This window comes from Typha angustifolia, chromosome 11 (assembly GCF_048772165.1).
Source record: "Typha angustifolia cultivar Huaian chromosome 11, ASM4877216v1, whole genome shotgun sequence".
NCBI lineage: Eukaryota > Viridiplantae > Streptophyta > Magnoliopsida > Poales > Typhaceae > Typha > Typha angustifolia.
In genome coordinates, this window is record NC_133249.1 from 1067156 (window position 1) to 1077867 (window position 10712).

A 10712-nucleotide genomic window follows, 5' to 3' on the forward strand; every position below is an offset into this window, starting at 1 on the left:
TATTATTTATTTATTACTTACTGTTGGTCGTAATATTTATGATTTGTTTTCTTGTGATTAGGCGGGCCCTCAACCCTTTCATGGGTTGTTATTGGCTAACCGCTTATAGCCGGTGAGCGGTTGGCTTCCAAGTATGGCGATTAAAAAAATCCTAAAAATCGAATGGAGTCTACCTATCTTTGATTCCAAGTGGCAATTAGTCTGGGATTATGAATCTAATAAACTAATGATCTCACCTTAATATATATAATAAATAGAGGATTTTATTCACGAAAACGAAGGCCTCTTGTGCTTCCTTATGAAGATGAGTAGTTCCTACTTCCTTTTAATTAATATACAGTCACACATATGAATTATATGATAGTTCTCCTTCACTAACTCTCTCTCTCTCGCTTTCTTCATTGATGTAACATGGCATCAGTAGCTGCAGTGCTTATACTATTAACATCTATTATTTCGTACCGACACTGATATGCTTATAAATACTGTAACACGCTTCTTGTTCTTCTTTTTTGATTGCGTGGTATTCTATTAGAAGAGCACGGCTATGCTTACATTTGGTGCTTATTTTGCTCTCTCTCCAATTAATAATCATTATAATCAATAAGATGGTAGACATATTATTATCATTTTCTTTATGAAATATTCAGCAGATTTTATATAAGACACTGCGTGTGGTATGCCAGGCCTCCCCCCAAAAATCCGTAGCAGATCTATTACCTTTTATCTTCGATTCATTATGTCATAATTTTCTCACTATTTTTTTCATTCTTGCTAAATAATAATAATAATAATAATAAATAAATAAATAATTGATAATAATTTGAAAAGAAAATTGCGCTTGGGGCCTGAGAGGGAAACTGGCCCAATACAGTGGAGCGTTATCCGGACCGGCCCAATTGGGCTTCTGAGATTGGTACTTGGAAGACCTAACTCGTGTACTACTTCCCCTCCATCTGCTCGGCAATGGCGATACATGTTGGCTGGAGAAGTTGATCTCGAGCAGGGAGTTGTAGCTTGATCGGCACCCCTCCGGTTTTAGTCGCAAGTACGAGATCGTACTTTATATGATCTGCTTTAGTTAGTTTATTTATTTATTTGCATCAATTTCTTCAGTTCTTGTGTAAGGATTTCAAATCGTTTGCATAATTTAGTTTGCATTCAATAGGTTAGGAAATCTAGTATGAGTGTCTATTAGGGCAGCATCGTAGTCCTAATTGTGTTTTTGTTTCCTAAATAAGTTGACAATCCTAGCGTATCCATTGTTGAAAGCAACAGAGCTCACACGAGCAAATTTTATTTCATTTAGAGGTTATTTAATTTATTCTGAAAATTTATTGGAACACTGTTATACTTGTTGTCTTAGTTATCCTCCCCTCTGGTGTAAAATACTAACTTATCAGGGGAAGGTTTTGCAGAATGATCATTTGCACAAATGGTTGGGATTAAAAGAACTTGATATGGAGTCCTTAAGTGTGGTCAGTGCGTATTTTATTTATGAACCACTGTTCAGAGCTTCGCAATGGAGGAATTTTTGTGAAGTTTAAACGCAGTGATAAATCAATATCTTCTTGCATCTGCATCCAATCTCAGATAAGTGACCTTTTATCTGGGGAAGACTGCAGCAGATAGGTTGTAGAGAAATGCAAGCTGACATACAAACATTGTTATTTTTTGAATCCTGAAATCTCCTCAGTTAGAAACTTTGATTTGCTGAATCTTCTGTAGCAGTTTGTGAACATCTAGACTATAGGACGCATGGTGTAATAATTTTGCATTTGCTCTGGACCGTTCACGTCTACATCAACTAAGTCTTGAAGCTAATGACAACTCAATAACCACCAACTCACGCGAAGATCTCTTGTAAACTAAAATTAAGTTATGCAATTTAAAAATAACTTCCATTTATCTCTATCTCCATGCATGGTGTACTCCTAAAATTAGTAGTTTCTTTTGCCTTTTGTTTGGCTAGTTCTATGTTATGTTTATTTTAAACTTCCACATATTGCTAGCCGGCTCCTAATTCGGTAGAGATTTTGAACATCATGTGGCTTGGGTGATTTGAACTTGGCATGCTAAATTCTGGCCTCCTTTGTTCCAATGAATCTATAGTTTAATAAATCAAGGATTCTCTTCTAATTTTGTTTTCTTTCTCTAGTACGATATCTTGTTATTATTACAAAGTAATGGTATATGAAAAAAAAATAAATCCCTAGACACACGTATGTATCTAACCTCTAGGCAATGATATTTCTCGTTCGCTTAAGTAAAAGTCGGAAGAAATATTAAAAACGAAAGTAGAGATGAACGCCAAGATTTTAACGTGGAAAAACCCAAAACGGGAAAAAAACCACGGATCCAAACTCGGATCAAAACCAATCACTATAATAGTAGCAGTTACAAGACTGACTCACAAAACACCCCGTCGATCCAAACGACTTTGTTTCTCTCAGTCTTGATCGCTAGAACCCACGATTCACTGCTTCTTGTGATTGAAGTCCAATCTCAGTAGCCCTCGAGATTGATCTTTCGTCTAGATCACCCTTAAGACGAAAGATTAAATTCTTGTAGATAAGTGGAACCTTGTTGGTAGAAGAACCGATGTAGCTTCAAGAAGTCACCCTCAATAATGTTTCTTCCACTACCCTAGAGTTAGGGTTTCATAATCCTTATATATGATATTCAAGATAGAGCCAAATCCGAGTCTTATCCGTACTCATGATCTTCAAGATAGAGCCAACTCCGAGTCTTATCCGTACTCATGTTCTTCAAGATAGAGCCAAATCCGAATCTTATCCGTACTCATGATCTTCAAGATAAAGCCAAATCCGAATCTTATCCGTACTCATGATCTTCAAGATAAAGCCAAATCCGAATCTTATCCGTACTCATGATCTTCAAGATAAAGACAAATCTGAATCTTATCCGTACTCATGAAAGTCCAATATTTTTAAACTTTGTTGGTGCGTTCGAACGGGCTCGAGTGCGTTCGAACGCGACAGCTTGAATTCTTCAGGTTGCGTTCGAATGCGTTTGTGAACACGGCTCTCTGTCTGTGTGAACGCAGTGCCCGCGTTCGAACGCGTTTGTGAACGCGGCTCTCTGTCTGTGTGAACGCAGATTTCGCGTTCGAACTTGTTTGTGAACGCAGCTCTCTGTCTATGTGAACGCAGTGCCCGCGTTCGAACGCGTTTGTGAACGCGGCTCTCTGTCTGTGTGAACGCAGATTTCGCGTTCGAACTCGTTTGTGAACGCACCGCGTTCGAACGCGTTTGTGAACACGATGTGAACTCAACAGCTTTTCTCCAATAACCTTGCAATTCTTTAGACCAGAGATATTCTAGACTTGTGTAAAGCTCATATACATGTAAAAAATACACTTAGAATATTTTGTACATAATTGCCAACAAATAAAAACCTAACAATCTCCCCCTTTGGCAATTTGTGACAAAACACCTAGGTTACAAGATATTACAAAGACTTCAAATTGAGCAATCAACAAGTCTAGAATATTTTGCACATCAAGCCCTGCAAATAAACATATACCAATCCAAGATCAAGTGAAAATAACTTGAAATGAATAAACAATCTAAACACAAGTTATCAATGTAGCATAAATTCAAAAGTACTTAAGCAGTTCACAGTTACTTCAAGCAAAGTTCAAAAGTACTTAAGACTCTCATAAACTCCCCCTATGCTCATACTCCCCCTACACACCTAGACACCTAGACACTAACCTAGACACTAAGACACTCTCCCCCTTTTTGACACAAATGCCAAAGACTAGGAACTCGGAGGAAACTGACGATGAAGAATCGTCAACACAGAGTCGAGGTAGGTGAAGAAGGCGGCCTTGGTTTCTTGGTAACTGTAGCTTTTTTTAGGCATTCTAGAGAAGGAAAAAAGTCGCAAGATTCAACATATGCCCAAAGAATACAAAAAAAATCCAAAAATTCTAGAAACCATGAAGACCCTAAGTGAAATCCATCTTCCACTTAAAAATGCAAGTTATCACGTTCAATCGCACAAAAAACATCAAGATATTAACTTTAACATGATCAAAACTTGAAACTACACGAAATCAATCAAGATCAATAGACTTTGGAGATGCACTTCTAGAAATTCAAAATACATTCAAGACATAGAATATGACAATAAAATGAAATAAATCATACACAGATCAATCAAGTCATCAAAAGCATATTATAATCAATTCTAATGCATCACTCAAAATTAAATTAATCTTGATTGATCATAACGATACGCATATGCAAGATGAGCATAGATAACATGAACCAATCTTCATAAACAAACTTTCCTATATAAACAATGATGCAACACAGTAGTCAAACCGACTTAGTATTAAAATTTTGCACTTTTCGACTTATTCTCCATAACATAACAGGAATTTTTCCTGTATTTTTTAAAAAAAAAAATAGGTGCAATGATGGCTTTCACACATGAGTAGGTAGCCCTTTTCTTGTAGTACAAATCAAATAAAGTGCAAGAAGAAATTCACATCTATCATTTTTTTTTGAATTTGCATATAATGTACTGAGTCAAACTGGACTCGAAACAAGACGGCTTTCACACTAAATCATTGTAGCCCTTTTCATTGATCTTTTATAAAAATATATTTGATAACTAAGTATGAGGTCAAACTGTGCAAATCAAAGTTAATAGTGAGCTATTTAAAAAAATATTCATGATATCATGCTCACACAAGAATATATATACGTTATGAGGCATTAATAATTTATTATTATAGAAGTCGAGGGAGTGACAAAATCAAAATTGATACAATATACTACAAGATGACAAGATTGACTATAATAACTCATAATCAAGAGAAAAGTCATATTTTTATGTCAAGAGTATATTATTGAATCTAGGAGTGCATCAATTTTTTTTTTATAACAAAAACTCTCGACAAATCTAAAACTGAAACCAAAGAAAATTTCAGAGTAAAATAAAACCTAAAAAAAAATGAAACAAAATAATAAGAAACTCGCAAACTAAAACACAAATCAATCCAAAGCACAAATCCCTAAATAAGTGCGAAGATACTGAAATCTCTGTAAATCAAAAGGTTTTGTAACAAATCACCCAACTGTTTCTCCATCTCAACATGTTCTATTGCTATTGTTTTGTCTTGTTACATTTCAGATTATGTGAAGTTCTAACAATATAGCAATTATTAGATGTTCTAGATCCAAAACATATAACATTACCATCATGATCTAGAATAGTACAATCATTTTTAGAGAATTCTACCTTATAACCTTCATCACAAAATTGAATGATGCTTAATAAATTTGCTTTCAAGCCATTAACATAAAGAACATTTTCGAGACTAGGAATCCCTGGAGTACTTACCTTTCCTTTACCTATTACCTTGGATGAGTTACCATCTCCGAATGTCACAACTCCCCCTTCATGTTTTTCGAGATTAGAAAATAAAGACTTGTCACCCGACATATGTCTTGAACAGCTACTATCTAAATACCACAATTCAGAATTTAAGGCTTTCAAGGCAATATGCACAACATAACATTTCAAATCAGATTTCTTGATCCATATGGCCTTTGTTTTCATCCCATAAATAAAAGCACTTCTAGGTTTTTGCAAAAATTTGCAATGTGGTCGAATATGCCCTAGAATGCCGCAATGATAGCATGTCGGAACAAACCTTTTTCTACTCACCTTATGTCGAGGAGAGTGATTAGAGTTTACCTTTGGTACCGTCGAAGATTCACCAGTTTGTATATTCAAGTTCTGTTTAGAAGGGTTCATCCACGATTGCTTTGTAAATGCGGTTGATGGCTTCAGGTATTCTTCCTTTTGTATACCTGCAGAAACAAATACAGTTTTATTATTATTTGAATTACCAGTGTATCCAACACCATACCTGTCTTTTCCAGAGATCTGAGCTTTTAGAATTTCGTCAAGTTTGTTCTTCCGTTTCAGAAATGTAACTTCCTTATGCAATCGCTCTAGTTCAATTTCATCAACCTTCATTTTATTTTTCGCATTGTCAAGTTGTTCAGAAAGGTCTTTGACACGTTCAAGCTCCAATTTGTACTTCTCCTCAAATTGAATTCTTTCTGGTTCAATTTCCTTGAGTCGTTGAAGTAGTCTAAGATTGCTTTTCTTGAGTTTAAACGACTCTAGGTATAAGTCATTATATGCCTTTTGGATTTCAGATTCATCTTCCTCAGCAGGTAACATATCCTGATCATCTGTACTATCAGTATCAACAATAGAGTCAGTATAAAGTAGAGAAGAGGTAAAAGCTACAAAGTTTTCTTCGTCCTTTTCAGAATCATCAATATATTCATCTGAGTCATCCTAAGTAACTTTCATAACTTTGTCCTTCCTCTTAAGACGATTAGGGCATTCTTGTGCGATGTGTCCAAAACCAGAACATTCAAAACATTGAACTTTATTCTCAAAATTCTTATTTTTCTGTTTGACATTGTTGTTGGTACCACCTGTATTTGAACTCATAGTATTCTTCCTTTTTACAAAGGCTTTGCTTTTCTCAAGTTTTTCAGCATTTAACTTGTTTGGCTTCCGAAAGAATTTATTGAACTTTTTGACAAACATGGTCAACATCTCAACATCTAAATCACCTTCATCATCCGACTCTTCTAAATTTTGTTCAACTGTAGATAGGACCATCCCTTTGGACTTCCTCGGTTTTGAAAGACTGGACTCAAATGTTTGTAGATTTCCTACCAATTGTTCAACTTTCATTGAATCGATATCCTTACTTTCCTTAATAGCTGTAACTTTTGCCTGAAACCTTTCTGGAAGGGACCTAAGGATCTTACGGACAATTCTATTTTCAGGAAGTTTCTCTCCTAAGTTGAAACTAGAGTTGACTATATCACTCAGCTTTGCATAGAACTCATCAAATGTCTCATTCTCCTCCATACGTAGGGTTTCAAAACTAGTAGTCAACCTCTGAAGTTTCGAAAGTTTTACAGCCATGGTTCCTTCGTGAGTAGTTTCTAAGATCGTCCAGGCTTCTTTTGCTATCTCACACGTAGAAATTCTTCTAAATTCTTCCGAGGAAACACAACTAAAAATAGCATTTATTGCTTTGCTATTCCAGCCGACTTTGTCATAGTCTGACCTATCCCATGAGTCAATCGGTTTCTCAATAAGTTTTTCATTCACCATGTACATTGGTGGACTCCAACCGTTCACAATGGCCATCCATACTCGCTCATCTATAGATTTCAAATAAGCTCTCATCCTAGCTTTCCAATATCCATAATTTGATCCATCTAGAATAGGAGGTCTAATAGATGATTGTCCATCTCTATGAAAATCCATGCTTATCTGATCTCTCTCAAAGAGTGAGAGAACCTGCTCTGATACCAATTGAAAAAAAATAAATCCCTAGACACACGTATGTATCTAACCTCTAGGCAATGATATTTCTCGTTCGCTTAAGTAAAAGTCGGAAGAAATATTAAAAACGAAAGTAGAGATGAACGCCAAGATTTTAACGTGGAAAAACCCAAAACGGGAAAAAAACCACGGATCCAAACTCGGATCAAAACCAATCACTATAATAGTAGCAGTTATAAGACTGACTCACAAAACACCCCGTCGATCCAAACGACTTTGTTTCTCTCAGTCTTGATCGCTAGAACCCACGATTCACTGCTTCTTGTGATTGAAGTCCAATCTCAGTAGCCCTCGAGATTGATCTTTCGTCTAGATCACCCTTAAGACGAAAGATTAAATTCTTGTAGATGAGTGGAACCTTGTTGGTAGAAGAACCGATGTAGCTTCAAGAAGTCACCCTCAATAATGTTTCTTCCACTACCCTAGAGTTAGGGTTTCATAATCCTTATATATGATATTCAAGATAGAGTCAAATCTGAGTCTTATCCGTACTCATGATCTTCAAGATAGAGCCAACTCCGAGTCTTATCCGTACTCATGTTCTTCAAGATAGAGCCAAATTCGAATCTTATCCGTACTCATGATCTTCAAGATAAAGCCAAATCCGAATCTTATCCGTACTCATGATCTTCAAGATAAAGCCAAATCCGAATCTTATCCGTACTCATGATCTTCAAGATAAAGACAAATCCGAATCTTATCCGTACTCATGAAAGTCCAATATTTTTAAACTTTGTTGGTGCGTTCGAACGGGCTCGAGTGCGTTCGAACGCGACAGCTTGAATTCTTCAGGTTGCGTTCGAATGCGTTTGTGAACACGGCTCTCTGTCTGTGTGAACGCAGTGCCCGCGTTCGAACGCGTTTGTGAACGCGGCTCTCTGTCTGTGTGAACGCAGATTTCGCGTTCGAACTCGTTTGTGAACGCACCGCGTTCGAACTCGTTTGTGAACGCAGCTCTCTGTCTATGTGAACGCAGTGCCCGCGTTCGAACGCGTTTGTGAACGCGGCTCTCTGTCTGTGTAAACGCAGATTTCGCGTTCGAACTCGTTTGTGAACGCACCGCGTTCGAACGCGTTTGTGAACACGGTGTGAACTCAACAGCTTTTCTCCAATAACTTTGCAATTCTTTAGACCAGAGATATTCTAGACTTGTGTAAAGCTCATATACATGTAAAAAATACACTTAGAATATTTTGTACATAATTGCCAACAAATAAAAACCTAACAGTATAACACTTGTGGTTGTCATATTTTACCGCTGCCAAAAAAGTACCATGTATACCTTCATGCCAATCATCTTATCAATAAAACTGTTGCTGTGTTACCTTAATGCTGTATGTATGTCTTGCCTAGAACAATGCTGCTGCAAGAGCCTGACACAATCAGGAAAGTCAGAATTAGATCTAATTGGATATGGGTGGGTGGAGAAGAGGATCTGTTGTGCACAGGGTGGCCGTTGAGAGTTGATATTTCTTTAAAATTGAAGGTTGAAGGAAAGTAATTCTCTGATCAAACAAATTCTGGATAAGCTGCTTCACTGTTTGCATTGGTCACTATTATTCTTTAACTAAAGCAGAAGGTGTGAACCTTTAGTTTCAAAAATTGCAGGACAGACTCTAAGTTGGACCAGCCTAATGAGTGGGCTCTACTGATCCTGCTAACAAATGGACTTGGTACTTGGTGGTTAGCCTTTAAGTTGGAATGGTGAAATGAGTGGACTCAGCTGATTGCACTAAGAAATAGACTTGTTATTTGAGATACGATACCTGGCCTACGGGGAATGTATTAAGCTGCTAATATGTGATGTTTGACCCATATATCTCTTTGTTGAGAATTCTGATTTTCTTTTTGTTCTTGGTGAGAACATTATATGCCCACTTCACCTCTGTTTGCTTCTGTCTTTACAGTGTAGCCAGACAGTCTCCATGCTTGCTTCTACACAAGGCATGATAAATTATGCAGTCAAGCAGCAAGTAAAACCATAGTGGGGTCTCTCTTCATTGAAGAAAACTTATTGTTGAAGCCAGTTCCCATTTTTCTTCAGTATTGCATCTGTGAACTGCATTTGGAATCATAACAATTGAGTATTACAAGACCTTTAAACAACTCGGTCTAATTGTTCAGATTCCATGCGATATCTTCTTTGACTATGCCATGTCAGTTACAATATATACAATTTGAAGCAGCTTGCAACCTTTGGCAGCACTGTTACCATTAGGGACTTAAATAATTTATTTATCTTTTTTACTTTGACATCATTCAATAGTTTGTACTCAGACATTTGAGGGTTTAATGATTATAATCTGTGTAAACTGTGAAACGAGAGTGTAGTTGGATGTTCCAGGAGTGTTATCATCACCTACTTTAAGACCACTTTTGGTGGTAATTGCGAGTTAATGTTTCTTTGATGAATCTTATGGAAATATGGAATGCCTCATAATTTGCCTCTCAATTCTCATCAACTGCTTAGCAATATTGTTTAGGTTCTCCAAGTACTTGGACTCTACTTTGAGGTAATAGTTGCTCTGTTTAATCACAAGGAAGGTAAGACTTCCTTTTTGAACATGTTCTAAAACTGTGATCTCAGGAATGATATATATATATATAGCTAGGAAGTCATGGATCTAGTCAACTGCCCAAAATTTTCTTTTGTAATAGTTGTGAGATGGCAATAGAGGACTACTAGTGGCCGTCATTGAAGTACACTCTTCTCCTGAGCGATCACTCACATATACTAATTCATTGCACCTCAGTGAAAGAAACAACCGTGCCAAGGGATCTTGCACACAACTCCAAAACCATACATAATAAATTATACGTTTAAAATCCATCGCCATACCATCCAAACAAACAATCCACAGCATCGGAATCCCAATTCCCGTTAATAGATCACCAAACTAAAATTCACAGCCGCGTAAAACGTTTCACTATTGACAAGTACTTGAAGCAGTACTTGAGCCATTCAATGTCGACAAGTACTTGATGCAGGAAAATTCATGCACCCTACGCTGCAGAAGAACAACTTCCCTACTCCAGAATTCCATTACTACTATGACCAAAAAAGAATAAAGAAAACCCGACAGAGTTGACAGTACCAATCTTTCTCCTCTCTTCCACTAGAAAGAGATAGAGATGAATTCTTTTTTTTATTATTTGTGCAGTTTCCTTTTACAGTTACATTGATTATAGTATCAATTCCGGTTCCTTCACAAATTGGCAATAGAAAAATGGTGATTCCTTTTGGTGCAATATGGTCCACAGAATCCTCGACGCCTGGAGAACCATCAGTGTGG

General features: G+C 36.8%; 1 long non-coding RNA gene across 2 annotated transcripts; it reads left to right on the forward strand.

Moving 5' to 3' along the window:
- The first annotated feature begins 907 nt into the window (after nt 1–907).
- LOC140770085 (uncharacterized) lies at nt 908–9805 on the forward strand. Of its 2 annotated transcripts, none has more exons than XR_012105999.1 (2): nt 908–1048; nt 8773–9805. It is a non-coding gene; the product is annotated as an uncharacterized lncRNA (long non-coding RNA). The 2 variants fall into 2 exon arrangements; XR_012105998.1 differs by having other exon boundaries at nt 9327–9805.
- Nucleotides 9806–10712: the final 907 nt, after the last annotated feature.